Genomic DNA, 11,932 nt, shown 5'->3' with positions numbered 1-11,932 from the left:
TCTAAGTGTAGATGGGAGATATGGACAGGTGTTAACCAAAGTCATGGAGGCAGACAAAATCATGTAAGGAAAATAAAGAGTAGCAGAGAAAACTGCCAAGAACAGAACTCTGAAATACAGCAATACTTACTGTTTTGAATTTGAATTTACCTTGAAGAAAATGGTTTGTCCTCAGAGGGTTAAAATAGAGAAATGACATGGTAAGAGCTATGATTTTGAAAAGACACTCTGTGGTTGGGATAATTAAGAATAAGGATAATCTGTTTATTAACAATTTTCTTCATTCTTTGTTTATTCATTAAATATTTATCCAGAAATTACACCTTGAAAACATATGTTTTTCCTAACACGTCCTCCTTTGGCCATCCTAAAACTATATCATAGGCAATGGTTAGAATTTGGGATTGCACTTCATACCATATATAGCTTCATGGCTTCTGAATAGATCCAGAGGACATATACCTTATTGAAGATAAAATATTTCTTTTTCTTTTAAGATTTTATTTATTTATTTGACAGAGAGACACACAGCAAGAGAGGGAACACAAGCAGGGAGAGTGGGAGAGGGAGAAGCAGGCTTCCCGCTGAGCAGGGAGCCTGAAGTGGGGTTCGATCCCAGGACCCTGGGATCATGACCTGAGCCGAAGAAAGACACTTAACGACTGAGCCACCCAGGTACCCCTGAAGATAAAATATTTCTAAAAGATGCGTGTCCTTGAAACCTGGCACATGTGTTTTACAGGATACCTCAGAACATATCATCCTGCCAATCAATTCATATATTTTCAGCAATCACACAGCACTAATCACTGTAAATGATATAAAAGAGTAATAATGTACATTGCTGACCTCAATGTTAAAAATCAAGGAAGAGATTGAAACAAAATATCTGTGAAGATCTTTCTTTAGAAAACAAATATCTTACATGACGTTGGTAAATAATGCCTAATGGTCACACAGTGTTATCTCTTGAGTATCATGTTCTTCTTTAATAAAAATTCAATTCGATTTTTGTTTTCTCTATTTCATATATAAAGTGCTCTATTCCCAACAAAATTTTAATTTTTTCACCTTTCCCCTCATCCACGGATCAACTAATTATCTAGTTCTTACTTTTTTTATTAAATTTTCAAGATGCTCAATTTTAATAAGCATTTCTTATTTTCTGCAATATTTCACTACCTAACACTGAAAAATACTAGCAATAGCAAAATATTACCCACATAATATAGTAAGCTATTTGAACCTAGGTCAGGAAATACTTTTCATAGTTGAATCATCCAATTAATGAGAAGATGATTAGGCATATATTTTGAAAATCAAAAATAATGCTATATCTATAGCTTGATCACAGCCTGCTGAGTCATGTTAAGAGTTGAAGGAAATAGTCTGTTAATTGGATGCATACACACAACAGACAAGAGGAAGAAAGACAATACCTCAAAAATGGCATAGGAAGGATTGTAACAATATAGAAGTTTGGTTCTTTAAAATAAATGGGTGGCTGCAGAATGCTCCACATAGACTGTTGACCTTGTCAGAACAAATACAGAAGAGGAAAAGAAAGAAAAAAGAAAAAAAGAAACACAAAGTATATAAAATGACCTCACATTGAATAAAACAGGAAATCCTCTTTTCTAAAATAGCCCTGTAATCCCTATTTGAGTGCAGCAAAAGAAATATTTCTATTTTATACTTTATTTTTCCTTCCCAATTTATAATAGTCTAATTCCATTTTAAATTAATGCATCTACAGTACTATTTTTCCTATTATACCCCAGTCAGCTACATGGCTGCCTGTTCTATATTATGAACAGGTTAAAAGTCTGTAATAGAAAATGCCATTTTTACTCTAGTTTCTTCTCCTACATAATCCTTTTTTTTTAGAACAGCCTGCAAACAGTGGCAGTTTCCCTTAAATTAAGATCTTATGATTATCATTAATAGTATCCTAATTTGATGCTGGCATTTGCCCTGCATATGGATTAGAATCAGAATGTAAAACAGACATTTTGAAAAACAGAAAGGAACAAACTGAAAATCTCTTCAATACAGTGAGTCTGGATATGCATCAATGCAATATGTTATGTCCAGCAGCTACTTTTTTCATTTAAATCTCAAAGAAAATATTTTTAAGGCATTACAGCTCTATTTTTGCAAGTACTATATCTAATTTTTTTCTAAACTGCATTTTCTGGTAAGTACTAACAATAGAAAAACTGAATGTATGTAATTATTTCCATGTCATCAGGCAACACATTTTTATTGCCATGAAAGGATTATACTATTCTGAACTAAATGCTAAGAAGCAGATATTTTGATATAAACTACTGTCATATCCTCAAATATGTACAATCTTTCATTGTACCACCTGGAAATCCTTAAGTGCAGACCGGTTTTAAATGATGGTGATAAATTTAACTCTCTAAGGAGTTTTCTGAAATACAAGAGAAAAACACAATATAGTCATTATAGTTTGGTAATTATCAATTAGCACATTTATTTCCAAAAACTGGACATCCAGCTGTAAAACACAGCATAATTCTATAACAAAAATCCACAAGAAGTAAAGATCTGCCCTATCAAAGTAATTAAGCTTTCATTTATTTATAAAAATACTCAACACTGTTTTAACCAGGTCTAAGATTTGAAATTCCCATAATAGACATACATGTTAAAACACTTCTACTCACTTTTAACCTGCAAAGACTTATATTTTAACTTCCATTTTAAAACTATAAGAAACATGTTTTTCTCATGTTTCAAATTTATTACACTGACATCTTGTTTCTTTTGGTGTTTTCAGATTTGTGGCACTTCCTAGTATTAAATCAAACATGCTTATGAGCTTCCAATCACCCAAGCAGCTCTTGAATTCTTGGCTTTTCTATAAACCTTAAAGAAAATCCTTCAGCAAATGCTTTTGACAATTTCCTAAAGAGGATATGTTTCTCTTTTGGCTTGATCATTAGTTTTGGAATTACTGTTTAAGTCTCAATTTCTACTAGACTGCAAGCTCCAAGAGGACAGAGACTATAGCTTTGTTATTCACAGATATGTCCACAATACGTAGGTTATATGTTATATGTTATTCACAGATATGTCCACAATACGTAGGTTATATGTATAACATGATAGAGGCACAATAAGTTAAGTAAGCTGTAAGTATAGCCCATCTGCACAGAGTTTACCAAGTGTGGAACTGACAGTAAATTGAGGATTTTATGATTTTGTGAATTATATTGTCAAAGCTTTAGTGACGTGACTTAGATCACTGATGTAAACAAGAATATAAGACACATTATCTCTAGTTATCCAAATATTTCTTCTTGCCAAATGACTGACTCAGATTCTAGTCTTTTATAGTGACAAACCCAATAAAGGCTGAGGAAAATAGTGCATAGGGAAGAATAAGTCTCCTTGGATCTTACCATTCTCTCCCCTGTTAGGTTTCCCATCAGTGTTGGCATTCTCAGCAGCTGATTTCTTTTGGAAGTCTTTGTTGTGGTGATCTGCTATTATTTATGCTTACTTCTGCTGTTCACTGAGATGTTTAGGCTATACAATATGAATATAAGAATTATTCCACATGATTTTTTAAACCTTTAACTACATAATCTACTTTGCAAGTGTGGAAATCAAGACATAAAAGAACATAAATGTAGTTTGTAAATAGCTTATGAAACACTTGTTTGGCAGGTCCTTTTAAATTTACTTTAAATTGAGGTACTATGCATTCATAATTACTTAATGAATTCTAATGACAGTGGAAAATCATAGCGATAGTCATACACTGAAATGGATATTATCTCTAGTGAGTTAGTTTACCCAGAAGTGCATATGTATGTGCCCTAGTTACTACCCCTTCACAACCTAGTATTTATTAAAAATCAACAAATTAGCAAGTTATACGTTGCCCTTGTCGCCAATACAATAATTTAATTTATTTACTTAGTTAATGTATTCAATCTGTTTAAAAGGGTTTATAACATGTAAAAAGGCATTTAAAACAATTAGCTCTGGGAAAACACAGCACGTACATCATTAAGCTTGACTTAACAAGAAGATTTTGATATATTAAGTGGTCCCAGTAATATAGGGTGACAAAGTGTCAATGTGGGATCAATCTATTAACTTATTAGTTAACAGCATCCTGTTATCTACATTAACTTCTGTCACTCATAGATATAAAAATTAATGCCTATAGGAAACAAACAAATAAGTACATAAACAAAACAAAATCTATCCCTATGTGATCAGACTCAACCGCAGAGTGAAGGTATATATTTAACTCTTTTGCTGATATTACTTATCATTTGCTTGATTTCCAGTGTTCCTAGCAAGTTACATGGCTTATTAAATTTAAGGTGAAAGGTTTTGCGAGAATCAAAAAGATGAATAGTTACAGATGGTTTTGAACCCAAAGCCCAAAGCTACTAACAATTTTTGCACCTAATACATACAGAGTCTATGACTAAAAAAGGTATTTGAATAAATGACTGCTTCATTAAGCACACAGAATCACTGCATTACTGTGAATATTTGTCCTTACATTTTTAAAAGTGCCTTGATAAATTTTTATATATGAGCTCCAAATATCCACATTCCATATCTGTAACCTCTATCCACTATTAACTTACGGGAAGGGAAAGTCTAAAATTCATTGCTTTATGGTAAATTTGAAAGAAAGGTGATATCTTACTCAAGAAAATTATTGATATTTGCTTTTATATTGCTTTTTAAGATTTTTACTTTAGTTGTCCATAATATTTATATTAAGGTTTCCAGATTGTAGAAGCACAAAAGGCTATAAATATCCTAGAACATCCCTATACAACTAAAGGGGATAATCTTACAAAATAAGAACCCTGGTTTCTGAGCCCTGAGAGATGTTATGTAAAAAAGGTATTATCAAAAGCAAGGACAAATAGCTACATAAAGCCAAGTCTTGCATAAAAATAGGCATCATCCATCATTACAATGAACTACTGAACACCCACTGAGTTCCTGATAAGCAGTAGTATAACAATTAGGTAACCTTACTTCCTCCAGGGCTCCCTTACATAGAAGCTAATTGCTAAAATTCTGGATTAACTAGGGAATGGGGAAGATTAATTCATTAAAATATGCTGAACACCTACTATGTGGCCTTCAGTGTGCTACGGAAACCAACACAAGAGATCAGGCTATGATCCATAATCAAAATACATACTCATGGTCTAAAATACACATGTGATCTCTTTTACACACTTCTGGGAACGATAAAAGTGCCTAACACTTCTCTAGAAGTCTATGGTCATTTAAAGATGTGCCCAAAATGATGTGCTCCCTGTGGAATCTGTTTCCAACTCAGGATTCTCCAAAGAAGAAAAATCAGTTGCCCTTCAAAAAAGGATAGACTGTGGGAGTCTTTACATATTAAGAAACATCCAAACTTCCTATAAAATATGGGAGTTGAGGGGAAATTAGAGATCATCTGGTTTATTCCTCCAGAATTATTTGACCAAAAATGGCTAATAAATTTATTAATCTAGCCAGTTAATGGTAGACCAGAACAAGTCTAGACCTTCAAATTCCCAATTCAGAGCTTCTTCTACCAGAATATAACCTTCAATTGTTTACCAAGAATCTTATATGTAAAATTGGCTGATGTTGAATATAAGGTCAAGAAAATCATAAGTATAAGATGGCATTGTGAATTTGGTAATTAACAAATATGAACAGGTTTTAGAACTATTTCTTAAGCCCCGGAGAAATCTTTCCCAACAATACAGTTAACAAGCATTTTCAACAATCTTTGAGTCCATTAATGACCCCAGAACTGTTACTTCTGAAGACCATATTATGAAAGCTTACAATGATGGCTATAAAGAATAAAAAGTACAGAATAAATAGGAATATAGTTTTATAGGACAGACTTTTAACTGAAGTTATCTTAATTTGTTTTCTGATGCTTCTTTCTGACAATGACTTAAATCAACCTACTAAATATGCTGCAATGAAATATCAGCAAGCGTTCTATCGTCATTTGCCACATTGCTCTTCTCACAATTCTTACAGTGTAAGCATGTTTGTTTTACTGCTCTGTCACTTTTCTTTGATGCAAGAACAGTGAAATTGTGAATGATTTGGCTGGTCGTTGCTATATATGTTAATAGGACTTACATTTTCATAGTTATTCTCCAGATTACTATAGATCTTATAAACTGATCTGAAGAACATTTCAAAAAAAGTATGGTTTACAACTAATATTTTCTCTATACCTTAAAAAAAGTCATTAATTATCAGAAGGTATTCTTTATGTAATATTCAACCATGAAGAGAGAGAAAAAATCTTTTGGCTTATCTCCTACTTTGATTTAGAAAAAATAAAAATCTCAATATTTGCAAATCATACAGATTTAATTTCATGGAGAAGAGAGAAAAATAGGATTGACTTAATTCAGATTCTCTATTTCCTAATGAGAAACTTTAATGAAGGTAATCTGTTAGCAGTTTTGGAGGTTTAGATACAACTCATTAATCTACATGCATAGAAATTTAAACCCCAAAGAAGCAAATTTATAGTGCAAGTCTTAGGGAATCAGTAATGCCATCTCCATCATCTAGATCGCAAAATATAGCAGCAATGATTAAATCAGTATGGCAGAGGGAGCTTGGGGAGATGGTGGACTAGGAGGAGCTTGAGTTCACCCTGTTCCACGTTTTCAATTAGATATCATCTATATCCAAGTCAATAAACCAGAGAGTGATTTGAAGACTGGCAGAACAAACTCCACAACTAAATATAGAGAAGAAGCTGCATCTGAAACGTTGGCGAAGTGAGAAAGGTGGAGGGAGGCTGCCAGCAGGAGACAGGGAACTGCATGCACACAGAGGACAGAAGAACACGCCGTGGCACTAATCCTTACAATGTCTGGCTTTAAAAACCGGAGGGGCTGAATTCCATGAGTTTGTATAACCTGTAGGACTTGGAACTTGGAGCTTTAGTAGGCAGCTGACTCAGCATTGGGCAAGCCTGGATGGTCACCACCCTTAAAGAGACAGCAGCCTACATGAAAAGGAAACAAAAACTACGGTTTACATGCTGAAGGCAAACGTGAGACGGATCTGTTCATACCCATTTTGGAGTATGTTGGAGGACTTCTATGAAAATGAGGGAGCTGGCAGGTGCCATTTTCCTCCCCTGCCCCTCAGCATAAACGCTGCCAGACGCTATCTAACATGCTAGCAGTGCATCATGCCCACAAGTTCTCCTAAGGACTCGACTACTCCAAGCCTGCTGGCCAAAGTCCTGGGCTCAGGGCAAATATTATTAAAGCTGCATGGGCACTGAACCCAACTGCTAGGTGCACAGCTGCTACCAGGGTCCACAAACATCCCTTGAACCGTGCTTAGCGTTATGGTCCCAGCCACCATCACGCACCCAGCCAGTGCCCACAGGAACCAGAGCCGCCTCCAGGACTCACTTCCCCAGCTGGTCTTCCATAGGTACCTTTGCATGCACGCTCAGTTGCATGCCCCTACATACTCTCCACACTGCACCCAGCCTTATGCTCCTGGCCATCCAGGCATGTAGCCCCCAGCTTCCACTAGTGGCCCAGTGAAAATTTTGCTAATATCACCAACTTGCTCCCAACTTCCCCAGCAGGAACATCCCCACCCAAAGTTGGCCTGCCTGGGTCCCACTCATACCACAAAGAGCGAGCACAGATCATAAAAGGCAGAAAATCAGTGCAGATGAGTACACTGAACAGAAAAGTGACTCAGACACAATAGCAGAGTGTAAGCAACACACATAGGATACTCACCTGAAGGGCCAAGTTCTGGTGTATAGAGGACACTGTACTGCAGGGCACTCCAGGACCTCTTTGTAAAATCACTACCATCAAGAGCAGAAAACACAATAGATTTTCTTTTTTTCTTTTTTCTTTTTCTTTCCTTTTTCTTTAAGATTTATCTATTCATTTCAGAGAGAGAGAGAGGGAGAGCACTAGCGAGAGGGGCAGAGGGAGAGAGATAATCCCAAGCAGACTCCACACTGAGCACAAAGCCCAACACAGGGCTTAACCCCATGACCTCAAGATCATGATCTCAGCCAAATCCAAGTCAGACACCCAACCAACTGTGCCATCTGGGTGCCCCAACAGAACAGATTATCTTAACACAGAGAAACAGACACAGGGAGGTAGACAAAATGAGGAGACAGAGAACTTTATCCCAAATGAAAGAACAGGACAAGGCCACAGCCAGAGATCTAAATGAGACAGAAATAAGTAATATGCCTGATAAAGAATTTAAAGCACTGATCATAAGGGTACTCACTTGAGAAAAAAAGTAGAAGACATGTGTGAGACCCTTAACACAGATAAGGAATAACATAGCAGAGATAAAGGGCTCAAGAAGTGAAATGAAAAACACACTTGATGGAATGAACACCAGGCTGGAAGAAGCAGAGGAATGAATTAGTGACCTAGAAGACAGAGTAATGGAAAGTAATTAAGCCGAACAAAAGAGAGAAAATAGTTTTGCAAAATGAAAATAGACTTAGGTAACTCAGTGATTCCATCAAATGTAATAACATTTGTATTATAGGAGTTCCAGAATAAGAGAAAAGAGAATAAGGAGGGAAGGAGAAGAGAATGGATTCAAACTTAAACAAGCATCAACTTAATGTAGACTGCTATAGGCAGGTCAGGTTGTACACAAACCTAATGGTAACCATATATCAAAAACCAGTAATAAATATGCAAAGAATAAAGAGGAAGAAATCCAAATATATCATTAAAGAACAATAACCAAAACTTGAAGGGGAGAAAGAAAAGACCAGAAAAAAATCTTCAGAAACAACCACAAAACAAGTAATAAAATGGCAATACATACATATCTATCAAGAATTATTTTAAATGTAAATAGATTAAATGCTCCAATCAAAAGACATAGAGTGACAGAATTGATTAAAAAAACAAGATCCTGGGGTGCCTGGGTGGGTCAGATGGTTAAGAGCTTGCTTTCAGCTCAGGGCATGATCCCAGGTTCCTAGGACCAGGCCCCATATCAGACTCCCGGCTCAGCAGGGACTCTGCTTCTCCCTCTGTCTCTCCCCCTGCTTGTTCTGTCTCTCTCCCTCTCTCACTTGAATAAATAAAATCTTAAAAAAACAACAACCCAAGATCAATCTATATGCTGCCTATAAGAGGATCAATTTAGACCTAAAGACATCTGCAGATTGAAAGTGTGGGGACAGAGAAATACTTACCATGCAAATGGATGTCTAAAGAAAGCCAGAGTAGTGATACTTATATTGGACAAAACAGACTTTAAAAACAAAAACTATGACAAAAGACAAAGAAGAACCCTACATAATAATAAAGGCGGGGGGGGGGGGTACAAACTAAAAGTTATACCAATTGTAAATATTTAAGCATTCAGCATGGGAGTACCCAAATACATAAAACAGTTAATTTAAAAACATAAAGGAATCAATCAATAAAAATAGAATTATAGTAGAGGACTTTAAAACCCAACTTAACATTGATGGATAGATCACCTAAACAGAATATCGAAAAGGAAACAATGGCTTTGAATGACACACTGGAACACATGGATTTAACATATATTCAGAATACTCCATCCTAAAACAGCAGAATACATATTTTTTTCAAGGGTACGTGGAACATTCTCCAGAATAGATCACACATTAGCATATAAAACAAACCTCAACAAATTCAAGACTATTGAAATCATACCATGGATATTTTCTGACTACAATGCTATGAAACAAGAAATCAACCACACACACACACACAAAAAAAATATCTGGAAAGACCACAGATACATAGAGGTTAAATAACTTGCTACTAAAGAATGAATGGATCAACAAGGAAATCAAATGAGCAATAAAAACTACATGGAAACAAATGAAAATGAAAACACAACCATCCAAACCCTCTGGAATGCAGCAAAAGTAGTTCTAAGAAGGAAGTTTATAGCAATACAAGCCTACCTCAAGAAGCAAGAAAAATCTCAATCTAATCTTATGCCTAAGGAGCTAGAAAAAGAGCAGTGAACAAAAACTAAATCCATCCATCAGAAGGAAGTTAATAATGAGGATTAGAACAAAAATAAAAGACATAGAAACTAGAAAAACAATAGAACAGATCAATGAAACCAGAAGCTGGTTCTTTGAAAAATAATCAGTAAAATTGATAAACTTCTCTCCAGTATTATCAAGAAAAAAAGAGAAAGGTCTCAAATAAATAAAATCACAAATGAGAGGAGAAATAACAACCAACACCACAAAAATACAAACAATCATAGAAGAATGTTGTGAAAAACATTATGCCAACAAATTGGACAACCTAGAAGAAATAGATAAATTCCTAAAATTATGTAAACTGCTGAAACTGAAACAGGAGGAAATAGAAAACTTGAACAAATAACCAGTAAAGAAATCGAGTCAGTAACTAAAAACCTTCCAACAAATTAAAGTCCAGGACCAGATGCTTCACAGGTGAATTCTACCAAACATTTAAGAAAGAGTTAATACCTATTCTTCTCAAACTATTCCAAAATATAGAAAAGGAAGGAAAACTTCTAAATTCATTCTGTGAGACTGGTATTATCCTGATACCAAAACCAGATAAAGACGACACAAAAAAGAGAACTACAAGCCAATATCCCTGATGAACATAGATGCAAAAATTCTCAATAAAATACTATCAAACCCAATTCAACAATACATTTAAAAAAATCATTCACCAGGATCAAGTGAGATTTATTCCAAGGTGGCAAGGGTGGTTCACTATTTGCAAATGAATCAACAAGATGCATCACATCAATAAGAGAAAGGATAAGAAAAAGTTGCAGAAAAAGCATTTGGCAAGGCACAACAACCATTCATGATGAAAACCCTCAACAAAGTAGGTTTAGAGGGAACAGACCTCAACATAATAAATGGCATATATAAAAAAACCCACAGCTGATATCTTTCTTAATGGGGAAAAACTCAGAGCTTTTCCCCTAGGGTTAGGAACAAGACAAGAAAGTCCACTCTTACACTCTTAGTAATGGAAGTCCTAGCCACAGGACAACAAAAAGAAATAAAAGATATCCAAATCGATAAGAAAGAAGTAAAATTTCCACGGCATGATACTCTATATAGAAAACCCAAAAGAGTCCACCAAATAACTGCTAGAACTGATAAATGAATTCAGTAAAGTCAAAGGATACAAAATCAATGTACAGGAATCTGTTGCATTTCTACACTCCAATAATGAAGAAGCAGAAGAAGAAATGAAGAAAACAATCTCACTTAGCATAATCCCCTCCAGTTCCATCCATGTTGATGCAAATGGTGGGTATTCATTCTTTCTGATGGCTGAGTAATATTCACTCATATGTGGAACATAAGGAATAGAGGAGAGGACCACAGGAAAGGGAGGGAAAACTGAAGGGGAAAAAATCAGAGAGGGAGACAAACCATGAGAAACTATGGATTTTGGGAAACAAACTGAGGGTTATAGAAGGGAGGGGTGTGGGGTGAAGTGGTGACCGGGTGATGGGTATTAAGGAGGGCATGTGTTGGGGTGAGCACTGGGTGTTACATGCAACTAATGAATCACTGACTACAACAAAAACTGATGATGTACTATATGCTGGCTAACTGAACATTATAAGAAAAAAAGAAGAAGAAGAGGAAGAGGAAGAGGAAGAGGAAGAAGAAGAAGAAAGAAGAAGAAGAAGAAGAAGAAGAAGAAGAAGAAGAAGAAGAAGAAGAAGAAAACAATCTTATTTACAATTGCACCCAAAATAATAAGATCTCCAGGAATAAACCTAACTGAAGAGGTGAAAGATGTATACTCTGCTAACTATAAAATACCGAAGAAAGAAATTGAAGACAACACAAAAGAAATGGAAAGGCATCCCATTG

The sequence above is a fragment of the Ursus maritimus genome, unplaced genomic scaffold (genome assembly GCF_017311325.1).
Source record: "Ursus maritimus isolate PB19 unplaced genomic scaffold, ASM1731132v1 scaffold_17, whole genome shotgun sequence".
Taxonomy (NCBI): domain Eukaryota; kingdom Metazoa; phylum Chordata; class Mammalia; order Carnivora; family Ursidae; genus Ursus; species Ursus maritimus.
This window is presented reverse-complemented; position numbering follows the sequence as displayed.